Source organism: Peromyscus leucopus, chromosome 2, assembly GCF_004664715.2.
Source record: "Peromyscus leucopus breed LL Stock chromosome 2, UCI_PerLeu_2.1, whole genome shotgun sequence".
NCBI lineage: Eukaryota > Metazoa > Chordata > Mammalia > Rodentia > Cricetidae > Peromyscus > Peromyscus leucopus.
In genome coordinates, this window is record NC_051064.1 from 102721003 (window position 1) to 102740662 (window position 19660).

The following is a 19660-nucleotide window of genomic DNA, read 5'->3' on the forward strand; positions in this document are numbered from 1 at the left end:
TCAATGTGAGTTCACATGTGCTTCGGTCTCACTGTGTTTAAAGGTATCCTCTATCCTCTTTGACTCTTACATTCTTCCTGCCTCCTCTTCTGTGGCCTTCTGTGGCCCGAGGGGATGGGTTTGATGGAAACATCCCATCTCAGGCTCGATGTCCAGAGGTCTCTCGTGCTGTGCATATTGTCTGGCTGTGGGTCCCTGTATTTATTCCTTGCAGGAAAAGGCTTCTATGATGAGGCTGAGCAGGGCCGGGACTTATGAGTATAGCAGAATGTCATTGTGACAGGGCAAGACAGCCAGAGATTCCTCCACCTTGTGTCTTTTGTTTGTTTGCTTTGCTTTTTTCAAGACAAGGTTTCTTTGTGTAACAGTCCTGGCTGTCCTGGAACTCGCTCTGTAGACCAGGCTGGCCTCGAACTCTCAGAGATCCACCTGCCTCTGCCTCCCAAGTGCTGGGATTAAAGGCATGTGCCCACCACTGCCTGGCCCATCTTGTGCTTCTGCTGAGGCCATTGCAGATTTAACTAGAGTCAGATCTCCTTGATGGAGAATCCCAAGGCAAAGTTCCCAACTCTATTCTAGAATCAAAGGTCAGGATGTCATAGCTAACTTATCTTAGCCTTTGTTAAAACTACCTGTATGTGCGGAACCGCCTCCGGCTAACCACTCATCTTAACTTCTACTCAACTGCTCACTTCAAACTGCTTACTCTGAGAAGCTCTTCCCGAAGCCGCCCAGGAAGATGCCAGTAAAGGTCTCTGCCTTTAAAAACCTCCTGTTCTGGACACTCAGGCCACACCTAGGTTCCTGAACACTTAGGTGTGGTCCCAGCTGTCTAGAAGAAAGACTTTCAACTGGTATCAGGTTCTTAGTTACCCAAGCAGCATTGGTTATGGGCTCCATCTCATGCCGTGGGCCTCAAATCCAATCAGGTGTTGGTTGGTTGCTCCCGTAAGCTTTGTGCCACGGTTGCATCTTGGTATCACCATTGTAGATTTAAGGGCTTGTAGCTGGGTTGGTGTTTACGTTTCTTCTTTGTTAGTGTGCAGAACGTATTCAGATACCCAAAATACTAGACAGTAGGGGCGAAGGCCCTAGGTAGACACTAGCTTGACTTCTCTGTCTTTAATGAGTTGTACAGGTGTTATTTTCAGCAATAGAGCCTTGCTGTCAATTTGTGGAGAACAACCTGTAGCTTTTGCAACATCTTGCATTGTTTAGGGATTCCCATGGGACCACTTTGCTCAAAAAACTCAATTCAATGTGATTCAGTACCATTCCCAATACTGAAGCTTCGTTTGGTAACGAAAGATGTCCAGTTGGGGCTCCCTGTTATTTGGCACTGTCATTTAGATTGTCTTCACCTATGTATATAATGTAGGAAGCTTCTGCTGTGTTGGTTTCCATATGACCCCTCAAATGGCCCTTAGTTTTAGCTGTCCCTCCCCATATCCTCTCCTTCATCATCCTCATCTGTTCCTCTCCCCATTTGCTCCTCCTGTTCCAGTGCCCAGCCTGAATCCATCAATAACTATCTATTTTACTTCTTCCTAAGAAGATCTGCCCCTCCCCCAGTCCCTTACTCTATACCTAACCTCTGTGGTTCTGCTGATTGTAGCTTGCTTATCTTTAACAGCCAGCATCCACACATAAGTGAACACATACCATATTTATCTTTCTGAATCTGAGTTGCCTCACTCAGGATGATTTTTTTCTAGTTCCATCCATTTTACCCAGGGATTTTATGAGTTTTTCATTTCAGAGTAATATTCCATTTTGTAAATGTACCACATTTTCCTTACCTATTCACCTGTTGATGAACATCTAGGTTGTTTTCAGTCTCTGGCTATTGTGAATAGAGCAACAATGAACACTGTTGAGCAAGTCCCTCTGTGGTAGGATGATGCATCCTTTGGGTATATGCCAAGAGTGGTATAGCTGGGTCTTGAAGTAGATCAATTCCCAGCTTCTTGAGGAACTGCCACACTGTTTTCCACCCCCGCCAGCAGTGAATGAGTGTGGTGATATTTTGTTGCACTCTAATAAAACTTGCCTGAAGATCAAAGGAGAGAATCAGCCACAGAGTTAAACATAGAGGTCAGGCAGTGGTGGCACACACCTTTAATCCTAGCACTCCAGAGGCAGAGATCTGTCTGGATCTCTGTGAGTTCAAGGCCACACTGGGCTACATGAGATTGATCCAGTCTAGGAGAGAAACAGAGCCAGGCAGTGGTGGCACACGTCTTTAACACCAGTGTTTGGGAGGCACACTAATCCCAGCAGTAGGAAGGCTGAGATAGGAAGTGAGATGGCTGGGTGAAGAAAGGCATGTAAGGCTCGAGGAGACAGGAACTAGAGAGCTCCTTCTGCTGAGGACTCGCATTCAGTCTGAGAAATCGTGGAGAGAGAATTGACTGCAGAGTTGGCGAGGTGAGAAGCAGCTGTGGCTTGTTTCCTCTGATCTTTCAGCATCTACCCCAACATCTGGCTCTGGGTTTTTATTATCAGACCATTTAGGATTACTGAAATATATGAGTGTTCCCCTTGTTCCACATCCTTGCCAGCATGAGCTGTCATTTGTTTTATTGATTTAGCCATTCTGACAGGTGTAAGATGAAATCTCAAAGTAGTTTTAATTTGGGTTTTTTTGATGACTAGGAATATTGAACATTGCTTCTTAGCCATTTGTTTCCTCTTCTGAGAATTCTCTGTTTATACCTGTACCCCATGTTTAAATTGTGCTATTTGTTTTCTGAATATCCAGGTTTTTTTGGGTTTTTTTGAGTTATTTATGTATCTCAGATATTAGCCCACTATCAGATGTGTTGATTAAAAAAAATTTCCATTCTATAGACTGTTGTAGCTAATTTTCACTGTGCTTGATTTTTGCCATTCATCTGCTTTAAAATCTTTGTGTGTGTGTGTGTGTGTGTGTGTGTGTGTGAGAGAGAGAGAGAGAGAGAGAGAGAGAGAGAGAGAGAGAGAGAGAGAGAGAGAGGCTGTCCTAGAACTCACTTAGTAGACCAAGCTGGCCTTGAACTCACAGAGATCTGCCTGGGATTAAAGATGTGGGCCACACCACCAGCCTACTTTGGAATCTTTTTTTTCTTTCAGTTCCTGTCTTTTTATTTATTCATACACAACTACTTGTCTTCTGGTTTGTTGAAGCAGTAAGTCAGACAACACTGGCCACAGGAATGTCTGTCGAAGTGGCTAGACGTGAAAACTCCAGCACCACACTCATCAGAAGGACACTCTGGACGAAGACGGCTAATTTTGCCGTTTTCATCCACCTTATAGTACTTTAGTACAGCCAACTTAACCTTCTTCCTCTTATGCTTATTCTTCTTGGGAGTGGTGTAAGACTTCTTCCTTTTCTTAGCACCACCACGAAGTCTCAACACAAGATGAAGGGTGGACTCCTATTGAATACTGTAGTCAAAGTACGGCCATCTTCCAGCTGCTTACCAGCGAAGCTCAGCCTGATCAGGAGGAATTCCTTGCTTATCCTGGATCTCGGCCTTTACATTTTCTATAGTGTCCGAAGGTTCAACCTCGAGCGTGATGGTTTTCCCCGTAAGGGTCTTCACAAAAATCTTCATCTTGGGGGGTTCCACCACAGATGGCGGATTGGAAAGACTACTTTGGAATCTTAAATTGTCATTTCCACAGTGACATCTGCTCCACCAGGGTTGTTCCAGAGTCAAAGGGCATAAAACACGTTCAGTGGTTGGCAGGGTTTGCGGTTCTGTGAAATGTAACCCTGCTTCTGTCCTCTGCATAGGGCTTGACTAGGAAGCCAGCCAGTCATGTAACTTGACTCTTCTTTTGTGTTCTCACACAGAAAGCAAATTGTACACAGAGCAGACCACCCACAGGATGATGATGACAAGCACTGATATCCATTAAACACCATGTGCCAGAATGTGTTCTTAGCGTGTTGTGTGTTCTCAGTGAGGTACTGCTTTGGAAAGTACCTTCCTCTTAGATTTTGTCTTGTTTTGTTGGAGGCATGGCTGGCCCTGGCTAAACTTTTTATGTAGACTAGGCTGTCCTCAAACCTTCTGTGATCCTCCTGCCTCTGCCTCCTGAGTGTTAGGATTGGAGGGACATCTCCCAACACCTCTTAGATTTTCTATTCTCAAGATTGTCCCATAGGTACTTCAGTCTTAAATATTCTGTGTGTGTGTGTGTGTGTGTGTGTGTGTGTATGTGTGTGTGTGTGTGTGTGTGTGTGTGTGTGTGTGTGTAGCTAATTTACTTTCTAGAGCGTAGAACTAAGAAACCGTACGTAGATAAGGCTGGATGTGGTTGCTCACATATGTAATCCCAGGACTCACGTATGTAGTTCCAGGAGGATGAAGCAGAAGGATTGAGAGTTTGAGGCTAGCCAAAACTATGCAAGACTTTGGTCTCAACAAACAAGGACTGAAAAACAAATAACTAAGTCCAAGTATGGTATCACGTGCCTCCTATGCCGCATTCCCGAGGTATGCAGAGGTAGGAGACTGCTGCAGGATCCAGGTCAGCTTGGTTCACACACTGAATTCCAGAGCAGCCAAGACAAACAACACAAAACAATGATGAAAAAGTGCACGATGGGGAAATAATTGTTTCTATTGAGAAGACTCTTTTTCCCCCCCTGTAACCTTGGCTGTTCTAGAACTTGCTCTGTAGAGCTCAAATTCAGAGATCCTCCTGCCTCTACCTCCCGAGTGCTGGAATTAAAGGAATGCACCACCATGGCCCAGCTCAATTTTTGCTTTTATAATGTAAAGTTATTCTAAGCATTTAACACAGCAGGCTATGTAAAATAATCCACACCCTTTCTTTGCAATTGTTTTGTAGGGCTATGTTAACTGACCACAAGACATCAGGAGAGATTCTGTAAGTGTAAGCAGTATGGAGTTACAGTTACAAAGACAGGCTCAGAAGCCAGCCAATTTGCATTTGAATCCAAGCCTTGCTCTATTCTAGCTGTGTGGTATTAGATAGTTTTCTTTTTTCAGCCACAGATGAGAATCAAAACACTATCTACCTAGCACAGTCACTGTGAGGCTAAATTAGTAAACGTACGATTCTGTTTTTAATGTCATTTGCTGCAGATCAGACATTAGAGGATTATTAGTGATACACAGGTTCTTTTGACACACATAGGAAACTTAACAATTTATCCATATGTATTGTATGTATATATCCATGTGTGTGTGTGTGTGTGTTGTTTTCATTTTGTTTTTGAGAAACAGGATTTTGTGAATCCCAGACTGTCCTCAGAGTTGCTGTGTGGCTGTGTGAGGATGACCTCACACTTCTGATCCTCTTGCCCCCACTTCCTGGGTTTATAGACATGCACCACCAATCCTGATGCTGGGGATTAGACACGGGGCTTAATGTATTCTAGGAAAGCGCTCAACAACTGAGCTACATCCTGAACATTGACTTACTTACTTACTTACTTACCTTACCTTACCTTACCTTACCTTACCTTACCTTACCTTACCTTACCTTACTTATTTCTATGTAGCCAGGGGCTCAACATTTAGCCCAGGCTGGCTTTGAACTAGAGAGCCTCCTGCCTCATCCTCCTGAGTGCTGAAATTAATGGCAAATGTCACCACACCTGGCCCATGATTCATTATTTTCATAAAGAAGACTTCACTAATGATGAGAAAACGATATAGAGACTGTTCAGGTAGTTTTAGGTGGGACCCCAAAAGCAATCAGTTCTAATGCTTGTCCTTGGCTGGAAGCTGGACAAGTCTTTGATTCTGTCTTGTTCTTGATCTTGTTCTGCCTCTTTCTCTTTTTACATAGTCTAAAGAAGTGAGTAATAAAATAATAATCCCTTCCCATTAACCATTAACAGCCAAATAGCTCCTCCTTGAGAGGCGGGGCCTCATGAGCCCTTACAAACCCCATCTAAAACCGGTATCCATAGGGGCAGTGAGTTCATGAATTAGTTCAATGTCCACGTCATGTCCACGTCCAGTAGACAGTGGGCATCTGGTTTTCAGGATATAACGTTAAATGACTTCCTAAGAGTAAGATTCTAATCTGTTGGGACTGGCGAACTTGATAAGAGCAAAACTTTGTCTCTTTTTCCTCTTAGCACATGCAGTAAGGGCAAGCCATGGAAGGACAGAGAAAGAAGGTGGCTCCCTACCAGTCCAGAAGAGGGGCCTCCTGGAAAAGAGCCCATTCCTTAAGCTATTGTCTTTCAAACCCTCCTGGGGAGATGAATAAACGTCTGTTCACCCCACAGAAGGCATCAGTGGCAAGCCAAAGAAACTGGCCCACGTCCCGTTTATTGAACCAGTGAGTTCAATTGTGGTTATTTGCAAGGATGTGGGGGAGGGGTTACGTACATGTGTGGGCAATTTATGTGCAGCTACGCCATCTCCCTAGCTGCCCTCAATTGCTTATGCAGTCTCAGAGAGGGGAGGGGTCACGCGATTCCCTTCGCTCCCTCCATGACAGAATGTAAGGGGCCCAATAGTGTGTGGATCTGCTGCTGACGTTCACAGACGTTGAGAGTTCAAGAGGCCACTCACTGTCCATGTCGTGCCCCTAGGACAGTGTTCAGTGTCATTTACTCTTTCTTCAGTGCTCCCTGAGACTTGGTGGGAATGATACAGATGTCTCATTTAGGGCTGGGCATTCAGCAGTCACTTACTCTCACCATTTTGGCCGGTTTTGAGTTTTTTTCAGTAACCGGTACTCACTGCAAATGAAGTCTTCCTGATGGAAGCTGACAACAGCAATAATTTGTGGGCATAAACGTAAGTATTTAGAACATAATTTGACAGGTACATTGTATCCATTAAGGAAAAAAAAGGTAGTTAGCTTCCCCACGAGGGCCTACAATGTCTGCAGCCACTGGCTTTTGATCAACTGTACCAGACATGAACTCCATCCTGTGGAACGGGCCTCAAATCCAATCATAAGTATTGGTTACACTCACAATAGTCAGGCTGCTATTGTACTAGCAGATATATCCTGCCGGGAGTGTTGACAATGTAGCATTCAGGGTCCAAGGCCAACTAGGATCATGGATAACAACCCATCCCCACCTCCAACCCCCACCCCCAGGACCTGCCTAGCACCTTCAGCAGGACAAAAGCTCACCAGCAGGGAGGAAGCTTCTAACTCAATGCCATCTTGATTGTACCATGTCCTGTAAGCAAAGCACATAGTTAATTGAGCAATAGGGCCTGACAATTTGTTCCCGTAAACAATCAACAGTAGTAGCAATTGTCTCATTTTGGAGCATTCCGGAGCCTTCTTGGCCAGCAACCGGTGGGTGGGGAGAAAAGGCCCACCCCTGATACTAGGATTTTGTGGTTGCTGAGAATGTCTCTTTCCAACCACTCATGGTACCTTCCGTCAGTCTTTTTAACCATTGTTTTCATGTTTACGGGCACAGAACTGCTGTAGAATTTGTCTCACTCTGTTTGGTGTCCAGCTTGGCTCTATCAAGTGTTATACTTTCATTTGAACTCTCATTTGAGCTGAAACATTCAGCCCTGGAGGAAGGCTCTTCAAGACTCAAGAAGAAACAAAACTTAAAGGACCCAGAAAGTGGACAACTCACAAATCTCAGGACCTATCTGAAATTTACAAGATTCACAAGGCTCCTCTCTAAGGCTGAATAATCAGTAACAGCTGCTAGAGACAAGAGACTCCCCAAGTGGAGAAGCTGCCTGGAGCAGACTGTCCCACCAGTCAAGCTACCTGCAAGTCATGCAGAGATGCAGCCATCATGAGTCATCACCCAGGCTAGGATGGGCCTTTTGGTGATGTAGCTGTCTTTGAGTCATCTATGCTTCTGTAAGAAAATCTCACTCACACTCAGGTAAGTATTCCCAATTAACTCATTGGTTCACCAAAGTGAACTTCAAGGAAATCATTTCTTTGAGCTGTTGTTAGTTCCTTATCTGGGGTGAGTACAATTTTGCTTATGTCTCTCCAGGAAAAGTTCCACAACACCCAACCATAAAGCACTCATGGGTGTCACAGCCATGCTTGGCCCTTGCACCTTGTGTGAACTGACCTCCCACCCTCCTTCCCTTAGGTGTGCTTGCTTGTCTTTTGGCAGCTTTTCTAAATCTGTAAAACACCCAGAGGTTAGCATCATTTCATCTGGGTAATGAAACCCTCCTGCAGAGGGTGAGCAGGTTCACCGAAGGGCTATCATCCATCACAGCCAGCAAATGCCAATCGGTCTCAGGAGTCGTCAGCTGAAGGGATACTAAAGAAAAGTGTTAGTCCCATACCCTATTAAAAGAGCCCATTGCTTGGATCATCGCTGTCTCAAAAGATCAACACTAGGAACAGGGGTGTGGGTGGGAGTCTCTACCTCAGTTAGCTCTCCACAATCTACAGTCATTCTCTATAAGCTGTCTAGCTTCTTCACCCCAAGGTGCTGTCTCCACCAAGGGGCCAGATGGGACTCGTTCTTCCTGCTCTGACAAGCTCAGCACCAAGGGAGAGCTCCCACCTGGTGAGTCTATACAAACTGCCGGAGTCTGACGTCTCTGGGCTTCATCGGGATGCTTCCAACACTGGTGACGCCAGGCTAGCCCAGTCTCTAACTCCAATATGTCTTATTCAGGAGAATAATACACACAGGTTTTTCTGGAGGGGATAACTGCCCACTACTGGAACAAGCAATCTTTCCCATCCCCACTGCTATCATTCATACCGTCAATAAACTTTTCCTCGGGCTTAAGAGCTTCCTGGGGTCTTAGGCTCACTGGATTTGCCCTTTACCAATTGTTTCTTCAGGAACCTTAGCAGACCCAAATGTTGTTGCACTTGTTTTCCAGGGACCCAGACAGACTCTTTTGTCTCTGTCCTTTTGTTTTTCTCAGCCTCCCCAATGAATGCTTTAGCACATTAGGGACCTGATCTACAAGTCAATCTAAATCATTCAAAGCCTTTCTCACCTCAAAAAGTTTATGGCCCACCTTGGCTCAACATAGCTAACATCAGCAGGATGGCTCAGTAGGTGTGGCCTCTTGACAAAGACTGGGTTTGGTTCCTAGAACCCACATGGGGAGGGAGGAAAACAGCTTTGCAGTTGTCCTCTGCCCGCCATACATGATGTGGCACATGTGAACTCTCTTGTTCTCTCTCACACACACAAAAACAGCAAACAAATGTAAAATTTTAAAAAATTGATGGGTATTATATTTAATCTGTATATTAATTTTGATAGTATTGCCATTTTCATGTTATTAATTCTGCCAGTTTAGGAGTATGGAAGGCTTTTCAATAGTCTGGATCTTCTATGATTTTGTTTTCAAGATTTATTTTTATTTATGTGTATGCACGTGCGTGTATTCAAGTACCCAGGGAAGCTAGAATAGGGCATTAGAGCCCTTGGATCTGGAATTACAGGTTGTTGTGAGTCACTGATGTGGGTGCTGGGAATTGAATTTGGGTACCCTTAAAGAGCATCAAATGCTCTTGATTGATGAGCCATCTCTCCACCCTGATTTCCTTTTTCAATGTCTTGGAGTTTTCATTGTATCTATCTAGCACTTCTTTGGTTAGGTTTACTGCAGGTTCTTATTTCTCATTGTTTCTTTTGTTAAGAGTGCATTGTTTATAGTATACGGTAGCTTCATATATATATACATATCCTTTTTATCCTGCAACTTTACTGTGTTTACTAGCTCTAAGAGTTTTCTAGTAGATTTTAAAGGGTGTTTTTTGTTTGTTGTTTTGTTCTGCTTTTGAGACAGTGTCTCACTATGTAGACCAGGCCTCAGACTCACAGAGATCTGCTTGCCTCTGACTCCTGAGTTCTGAGATTAAAGGAATGCACCACCACACTCAGAATCTACAGGGCCTTTAAGTATAGAATAATATCTGCAAATAAAGACAGCTTCTCTCCCTTCCTTATTTGTATTGTTTTCATGTCCTGCTCTTGCTTAATTGCTATTGCTAAGACTTTAAGCACTGTAGTAAATTTAAAAAGGGCAGCGTGGGTACCACCTAGAAGTGGACAACAGTAACATTCAGTCCCTTTCTGAGATAACTCTGGAAGATACTGATGGGAAAAATTTTCACAGTAGGCAAAACTTCAATCATTCCACATTCATACATTTTTCTTGGAAGGGGAAATGACCAGATTCGCAGTTATATACTGATCTATGGCCTGTAGATAATGGTTTGGCTGGATAGTCAGGGAATGGAAGGAGCATGATGGGAAAATTGGTGAGAAAGACATGTGAGGACAAAATGTGCAGATAGCTCTCTCCAAATGGGGGAAGGATGTGAAGATACTTGGGTCCCATGGGAATGCTCATCACCAGGTGACTTCAGCAGAGGAGGAGTTCAGGAGTCAAGTAGATAAGGTAACCTGTTCTGTGGGTAGTCGGCCTCTTTCCCTAGCCATCCTATCATTGCCAGTGGGCCCATGAGCAAAGTGGCCGTGGTGGCAGAGATGAAGGTTATGCATGGGCTCAACAACATGGACTTCCAGTCACCAAGGCTGACCCGGCAACAGCTGCTGCTGAGGGTCAGGTCCAGATCCACCAGCAGCAGGGACCAACACTGAGCCTCTGACACGGCACTATTCCCCAGGATGACCAGCCAGTGACCTGGTAGCAGGTTGACTACACTCGACCACTTCCATCAAGGAAAGGGAAACATTTTGTTTTGTTATTCTTGTCTTTTTTCTCAGAGCTGAAGACTGAACCCAGGCCCTTAGGCGCTCTACCACTGAGCTAAATCCCCAACCCCAGCATTTTGTTTTTACTTGAGTAAATATTTACTCTTTATGAGTTTGCCTTTCCTGTACATAGTACTTCTGCTGAAACAACCATCCATGAATTTACTGAACATCTTATTCACTCTTAGGATACTCCACACAGCATCATTTCCGTCAAGGAACTTACTTCATAGCCAAAGAATTGCAACAGTGGACCCACGCTCATGAAATCCACTAGTCTTACCATGTACCCCACCATCCTGAAGCATCTGACTTAACAGAACAGTTGAGTAACCTCTTTAAGAAACAGTTCCAGTTATACCAGTTAGGCAGCAGTAGCCAGGAGGGTTGGGGCAGGGTTCTCCAGAAAGTGGTCTATGCTTTGAATCTGCATCCGGTCCTACCTGAGTGTAACTTAGTACCCATAGATCAGCTGTTCCCTTCCATCTTCCAGTACCTTCCAGGAACCTGTTTCAGTTTGTCCAAGTGGAGATTGAGCCTTGGGACTGGTGCACGATGGGCAGTTGCTCTATCCAGCCCTTTTTACAGTTCAGCTGGCCAGCAAGGCCTTGCGTTCCTACTGTTGTTCAGGGAGGACAGAAAAGAAATAACTGACCATGTGAGACGCTGTCTGAAAAAAGATGTTCTTTGTATCCCTCCATAATCTGATCTCACAGTGCTACTTTACTATCTAACATCGATTGTCCATTTTTTACTTTCAAAGTCTCCGTTTCCTTACAAAACCTTCCCTTCCTCATCCTGAGTGCTACTTGCAAGACTGGCCCTACATCTTTGCTCCAGAAGTTACTACTGGCGGTGAGGCTGGAAGTATAGCTCAGTGGTAAAGCATTTTCATGGGGCCCTGAACTCAATTCCGGTGCCAAAAAGAAAAAAAAAAAAAGTGACAAACTGCCACAATCCTGTATCCAGGATGTAAAAAGACTGCCAAGAGTTGGAAGCTACATAGTGACCAAGTACTAGGCCAGCCTGAGTTACTTAACAAGACCCTGTCTCCAAAAAAAAAAAAAAGCAGTTGCTGTGGAGCCCATGCCTAGCTCAGCTTTGGCCAATGAGATCAGGCCAGATCTTTTTATGGACCTAATGTAAGAGGGACACTCTTTCCATCAATGTTGCCAAGTTGGTAAAAGGTGAGCCTGGAGCCACTGGTAGCCATCTGGTTCCACGAGAGAAGAATCTGCCCGGGATAAAAAAGCCAAGAGAAAGGAAGGTGACCTGAGCATGGAGGACTGGTTCCTGACAGTGTCCTTTAGCATGGGATTAGCAAAGAGAAAGGCCTTTGTCGCCGCTGAGCCTGTAGAAGCCTAACGGGGCACAGAAGCCGAGGTTAGCGAGCTGGGGTGGACTTCCAGGCGGGCAAGGAGAGGCATGCAAACATACATGGAAGTGATGAGCAGGAGCTGGCTGGGAGGATGGAGGTGACACAGAGCAGTCAATGGCTGGACCACAGAGTACTTTCGGGGAATTCAACATGAGCACAGCACATGTAGCACAGCCCCAGACACAATCTCCTGGGGTCCAGGACTTTAAAATCCCTCACAGTGGAATATGCCAGAGTGTGTTCGGCTGTGAGTAGTGGCAGTCTGATGAATTGTGACTCACAGTGACAACACTGAGCTGTAGGGAAGCGGAGCTGGGTCCACTGCTTCACCGTGCCATTAGGATGCTGAGATTCTCCCATCTCTCTGCCTCACCACCCTCAGAGTTTCTTTTCCTTTCCATTTTAATTTTTTTAAAACGTTATCTTTTATTCATTTGTGCGTATGTGTGTGCACTGTGTGTGTGTGTGAATGCATGTGGTACAGAGGTCAAAAGTCAACTTTCAGGAGTCATTTTTTTCTTTCCATTGGGTAGATTCTGGAGATGGAACTCGGGTCATTTGGCTTGGCCACACGTTCCTTTAATTGCTGAGCTGTCTTGCCAGTTCCCCTAGGACAATTCTTTTTTGGTTTTTCAAGACAAGGTTTCTTTGTGTAGCCCTGGTTGTCCTAGAACTTGCTCTATAGACCAGGCTGGCCTCAAACTCACAGAGATTCACCTGTCTCTGCCTCCCAAGTACTGGGATTAAAGGCATGCGCCACCATTGCCTGACATAACAATTCTTAAAACAGTTTTTTACCTTTATTTATGTATGTATTCGGTATGTATGTGTTTATGTACTCAGTGTGTGTGTGTATGTGTGTGTGTACAGTCATGAGTATACTCTGGTGTGCATGTGGAGGTCAGAGGACAACTTAGGAAGAGGGTTTTCATCTTCTGTCTTGTGGGTTCTGGGAATTGAACTCAGGTTGTCAGGCTTGGCAGCAAGCACCTTGACCCATTAAGCCATCTTGTTGGTCCAGATTTTCTTATTATGTAGTTTCTAAGGATATATTTTTATTGTCTTTACATTGTGTGTGTGTGTGTGTGTGTGTGTGTGTGTGTGTGTATTTGCACATGACTGTAGATAACTGAGAAGGCCATGGATCCTCGGAAGATGGTGTTTGTGAGCCACCCAATCTCAGTTCTGAGAGTTGAACTCAGATCTTTTCATTGCTGAGCTGTCTCTGCCCGGCCTCATTTTGTGTGTGTATATATAGTAGAAGACAGAGTAACAGGCTCTTAAATATGCCCACAGCCTAGTTAGTTCCCAGAATTTGCAAACGTGTTGCACAGCAAAAAGGACTTTGTTATTCTTTGTTTCATTAGACAGGGTCTGCTGTAGTCCATGTTGATCTTGAACTTGTGTAGCCACAGATGCCCTTGAACTAATCTTCCCACTTCTACCTCCTGAGGGCTCAGATTACAAAAACATCAGATCCCACTCATGTGGTGCTATGGAGTCAAACCCGGGGCCTCCTGTATACTGAAAAAGCCCTCTACCAAAGGGCTACATCTCCAGCCTGACAGAAAGGACTTTTCGAGGTGGAGTTTAACTAAGGATCTTGAGAAAAGAGGATAACCCTGGGTTATCAGATGGGTCCAATGTAAGGACAAAGGACCCTTAGGAGAGAGGCAACAGGACAAGTCAGAGGAGCTGTGTCAACAGGGGTCAGAGCAGAGGAGTGGGAGAGGGACGGATTTGGACACACCAAGCAACTAGCTTTGAAAATGAAGGAAGAGGGTTAGAGAGAGGGTAAGAGCAGTGGGTCTCAACCTTCCTGATGCTGCGACCCTTTAATACAGTTCCTCATGTTTAGCGACCCCCAACCATAAAATTATTTCGTTGCTACTTCATAACTATAATTATGCTACTGTTATGAATTGTAAGTATCTGTCCTTTCAGATGGTCTTAGGCAACCTCTGTGAAAGGGTCAGGTGGGTCAAGACCCACAGGTTGAGAACCACTGACTTAGTGACTCAAAGCGCTTGCTGATCTTCCAAAGGACCCAGATCAGTGAAGTTTTAATTTAACACAAATATTATTTATTGTGAACCTAGTTAAAAACACAGTGCTGAAAGTTGTCAAAAGTTTTTTTTTATAAAGTATTGAAAATATTATGACACATTTTTTTTCTCTTCAGAAGTTTAAAATTTGAGTTGGAGACAGAATGGTTAGCAGCTGTGAGGCCCTGGGTTTGGTTCCAGCATTTATAAAAAGGGAAGGGAACCGGGCCTGCCTGGGCTACAGAGGAAATTCAAGGACAGCTAGGACAAATCATTTAGTGAGACCCTTTCCCTAAATAAAAAGCATAGGGCCTGAGAGATGGCTCAGAGATTAAGAGAACTATAGACCTAAATTTCTCGGTCCCGCCCAGTCCTGCCCAGTCCCACTTGGGCAGAAGCCATTTTTATAAAATAATCACTCAGAGGCTTAACGTTAATTACAAACTGGCTCATGCTTATTGCTAGATAGCTCTTAAATGAACCCATTTCTGTTCGTCTATATTTTGCCACGTGGCCATGGCATTTCCGGTCTGCTGGCATGTTGTTCCTTGGGCCCCTGGATGGCATCTGCCTTTACTCCACCCTTTTCCCTGTCTCTTTGCTTGGATTTCCTGCCTGGCTATAACCGGTCTTACCACAGGCCAGAGCAGCCTCTTTATTAACCAATGGTAGCAACACATATTCACAGCATACAGAAAGATCATCTCACAGCCGAGAACTTTGCTGCTTTACCAGAGGACCCAGGTTAAACTCCCAGCACCCAAGTGGTAGCTCAAGACCATCTGTAACTTCAGCGTCAGCCATTCCAACACCCCGAGGGGGCGAGGGGACAACTTTAACGGTCATTTAAAGATAATAATGGGCCTGCCTTTTGTGATGGCAGGTAGGGAATTGAGTGTTGAATTGAGCCAATATATCTGGATAGCATTTTTCTTTTCCTTTCTTTTTTTTTTTTTTAAAGATTTATTTGTTTGTTTGTTTATTTATTATGTATACAGTGTTCTGCCTGCAGGCCAGAAGAGGGCACCAGATCTCATTACAGATGGTTGCCAGCCACCATGTGGTTGCTGGGAATTGAACTCAGGACCTCTGGAAGAACAGCCAGTGCTCTTAACCTCTGAGCCATCTCTCCAGCCCTGGATAGCATTTTTCTAATCAAGAAGGAAATAAGGAATGAAATAGTTGTCTAAGCAACATCTCACAGGATTTTACATCTAATGCCTGAGGAGTGTGATCCCTTATGCTGTTACAGAAACACAGTGGCCATGTTATTCTTCCGTTGTCCATTCCTGCTGGGTGTTTAAGCCCATGCAGGTGGCCAGAACTAATTCCCTTTATTTTTTTTTTATCATCATGGCTAGTTGTGGGTCTGGAGCTCAGGGGTCACTTGGGCTTAAGAAGAATCTCTGGCTCTTCTAGTCTTCTTGTTATTAGTTGCTCCATTTACGTGAAAATAAGCTAGAAGCCTCGCTTGACCTTGGCTTCACTTGGAAGTATGGAGGAAATTTATCCTCCATACAGACCCTCCCCTCTGTGGACTGGACACTGGGCAAAGCTTACTGGGTGGATTCTCTATGTCCTCCCTGAACAAGAGAATGGGTGACTCTACACAGTTACAGAACATCTTGAGAGATGTCCCACAGTCTCTTGAGACTTACTTGACCTTGGAGGATGAGAGGAAGAAATATTCTCCCTTTTAATCCCTCTGACCACATGAGTATAGCCTCTAAGTATGATTATTGAACATCCAGAAGGTCACTTACACTGGTCTGGTATTTCAACTACTGTGTAATATTTAGGTAAAATTTGAGCAAAAACCAAACAAACTTTTATCAGACATTTTTGTTCATTAAGCCAGTCTTTGTCATAGAGTATAGACCAATAAATCAATAACCACTGATTTAAGCAGAGGTTTGACATCAATGTATGGGGCTTTGATGTTTTCTATACCTTGCTCAGGCCCTTATGACTTGCTTAAGCTTTCCAGCTTTCTTTTCCATTCTGGAAAAACATCCAGCCATCCTGTGAGATATAATAACATTAGCAACTGAAGAATCCACAAGCCTGGCTTTGATGATCTTTTCCGAGCCAGTCCAGCTGATGTCATGGCAGTGGTTTGGCTTGGAAGATAGTACTGTACAACACCAGCTTAGTCAAACTGGGTACATAAAAAATTAATACTTCCTGGGCTTGGTAGGTTCCCAGGAAAGCCTCATGGAGAACATGAGGCTGTCTTCCTTATTCCAAGAGTGAAGAACCAGGGCACAATTATAATCAGAACTTGGTGTCCAATGTCTGGGACTCACTCATGATCTTCTGGGATCCAAAGGGCCTGGACGGCTTCATTTCCCTGACTTTGCCCTCCACAGCACACCATAGTTCACTTCATAGACTCAGCTTGGATCCACTCTACAGTTGATGCTGTCCTTGGTGGTTAGCTCACAGTCCTGGCATTTCTTCAAGTTTTTGTACCACCCAAAACAGCACCATGTGAGAGACTCTTATGCATTACCAAGTTCAGCTGCCAGCAGGAGATGTGATTTTTTGCCGTCTCTGAACTATAGCTTTGGTGGGCTGATCCTGAGGAAATGTGTCCAGAAGATTCACCTCAGTGATATTGGACTCTTCTTAATCACAGTTTCTCTCTCAGCCCCAGAGTCTTAGAGTTTCTACTGCTGTGATAAAACACCAAGACCATAAGCAACTTAGGGAGGAAAGGGTTTATTATACCTTACATTTCTCAGGTCATACTCTGTCGTGGAAGGAACTCAAGGCAGGAACCTGGAGGCAGGAGCTGATGCAGACACCATGGTAGAGCGCTGCTTACTGGCTTGTTTTTTGTGGCTTGCTCAGTCTGCTTTCTTATAGCACCGAGGACCACTAGCCCAGGGGTGGCACTGCCTACATTGAGCTGGGCTCTCCCACATCAATCAGCCATCAAGAAAATGCTCCACTGCCCCAGCCATCGGGGTCTTCAACGGGGACCTAAAGGGAGGGCCGGCGAATGAGAGGGACAAGAGACACAAAGAATGAGAGCAAGACAGGACGTCTGATCAAGCTCCAAATTTTTATTTTTCTCTCGAGGCATATATAGGTAGGCAAAGGGGGTTGCGAGCAAGAAGGGACTTAATAATGGGGGTTGTCTGGCGATGGTGGCGCACGCCTTTAATCCCAGCACTCGGGAGGCAGAGGCAGGCGGATCTCTGTGAGTTCGAGGCCAGCCTGGGCTACCAAGTGAGTCCCAGGAAAGGCGCAAAGCTACACAGAGAAACCCTGTCTTGAAAAACAAAAACAAAAACAATAATGGGGGTTGCAAGCAGGAAGGGACTTAATTATGGGTTGTTCGGCCAGCAGGAAATGTTGTTCTGAGGGTTATCTATCTACTCTTGTCTAACTGCCTAATTGCTTAACTGCAGCTCATTCACCTGATATCTGAGAAGAGGTTCTGGTGCTATGGAGACTTAAGCAAGGCCTAGATCTAAGAAAATAGGAGAGAAACTAAATATGGCAGTATGTGTGTCAAGGGTCGCTTAGGCTTATGGCTCTCGTCACCCCACAAACACGCCTATGGGCCAATCTGTAGACGAATTTCTAAATGGCCTTTTTAAAAAATATATATTTTATTTTATTTTTATGTGCATTTGTGTTTTTGCCATGGGAGTCAGGGTTCCCTGAAACTGGAGTTACAGGCAGGTCTGAGCTGCCATGTGGGTGCTGGGAATTGAACTCGGGTCTTCTGGAAGAAGAGTCAGCACTCTTAACCCCTGAGTCATCTCTCCAGTCCCTAAATGGTCTTAATAAATAAAAAAAAAAAATGAAGCCAGAAAGTTGGGTTAAAGCCAGAGAGAAAGATCAGAGAACTAGGACAAACCACAAGCTAACCTCACCTCACCAGCTCCTCAGCTTTCGTCTACACCAATCTGATAGGTATGTAGGGGCTTTCTCCCTTTCTTTCTTTTCTTTCTCTCTTTCTTTCTTTCTTTCTTTCTTTCTTTCTTTCTTTCTTTCTTTCTTTCTTTCTTTCTTTCTTTCTTTCTTTCTCTCTCTCTCTCTCTCTCTCTCTCTCTCTCTCTCTCCCTTCCTTCCTTCCTTTTAAGATTTATTTATTTATTATGTATACAGCATGTATGACTGCAGGCCAGAAGAGGGCACCAGATCTCATTCCAGATGGTTGGAACCACCATATGGTTGCTGGGAATTGAACTCAGGACCTCTGGAAGAGCAGTCAGTGCTCTTATCCTCTGAGCCATCTCTCCAGCCCTGTAGGGGCTTTCTTAACTGAGAGTCCACTTCCTAGATAGATCTAGCTTGTGTCAAGTGGACAAACAAACAAACAGGAACCAAACAAACAAACAAAACTACTAGCCAGTATACCCAGCTAACCAGGGTTAATTGTTCCAGTAGAGCAGGGCTTTCACGTCAATGGTTGTGATTTTTTTGTGAATCACAGCTGATTCTTTAGCCCCAAGTGACCCAGATCATAGGAATCATCCCGATAGAGTCTTCAATGGACTCTCAAACTTCCTTCTGAATTTTCACAAATCCAGGCCTACTAGCCTATTATTAGCCACAGCTGATAGACAGGCTTGGCCTTCCCTTACAGGTTTGCCTCTGGTACCCATCACATTCCTATCTGGTACCCAGAGAGATCAGGTTGTAGGCTTTGTGGGACATGATTTCTGCTTATGCAAACTTCATATTTGTGACTTGGCCCAGAGTCTGAATACAGATAACGGGTCTTAGAGTTGGCCAGCAAGATTCCATACACTTGCTGGGTGTATGCATTGCATTCACACCATTACTGCTCTGCCCATTTTTCAACAGAAACTGGCTTTTCCTATCTACTTTCCCTATTATATCTCACAAGACCAAGGACTCAAGGAGGCAGGACTCAACATATTAAGCAATCACAGAGTGGGAGGATCCTTAATAGGGAGAGGTCTAAAGCCATTCCTGATGGTGTAAGGGGTATGTAATTGATAGGAAAAGTGGTTATAGTCCCAAAGGTCATTAGGACTGAAGGGTCCATGGTATATCTGCAAGAACACTCTTGGCCACTAGGATAATAGCATCCTGCATCCTTTGGATATGGCCTGGCCATCATGACAAGGCCCAGGGTAGGTGATGCCTGAGGTAGAAAAGCAGCATTAGAAGCAATGAAACTGGATACCCCACCCCCCTTTAACTAGAGGAAGCCAGAACCTAGGAGAATGACTCAGGTGCTCAGAACACGTCAGTCTGACTTCATTCCTTCTTGTTCTGATCGTAGAGCACTGAGTGGTTCCTGCTATACCTATTATTGCACACCTCTGTAGCTTCTGGGGCTCTTCTGAATGTGTTTCCTGTATTGACAACACTTGAAAGAAACTGCAAAGTTCTTAGGCAGCCCAAGGACCTGCAGCAATAGCTTCTCAAGCTTCACCAAGCAAGAAACACTGTCTATCTAACTCTCAATTCATGCTGGAATCTGTTCACAGATGTGGAGATTTGCTTAGGCCAGACCAGTGTGTAGAAAAAATACCATGTGGCCCTTTCTTAAGGCCTGTGGATTAGAGAGACCCC

The 19660-nt window shown here is 44.6% G+C and overlaps 1 pseudogene; it reads right to left on the bottom strand.

Moving 5' to 3' along the window:
* Positions 1-3140: 3140 nt before the first annotated feature.
* On the bottom strand, positions 3141-3599 carry LOC114693788 (annotated as a pseudogene).
* Positions 3600-19660: the final 16061 nt, after the last annotated feature.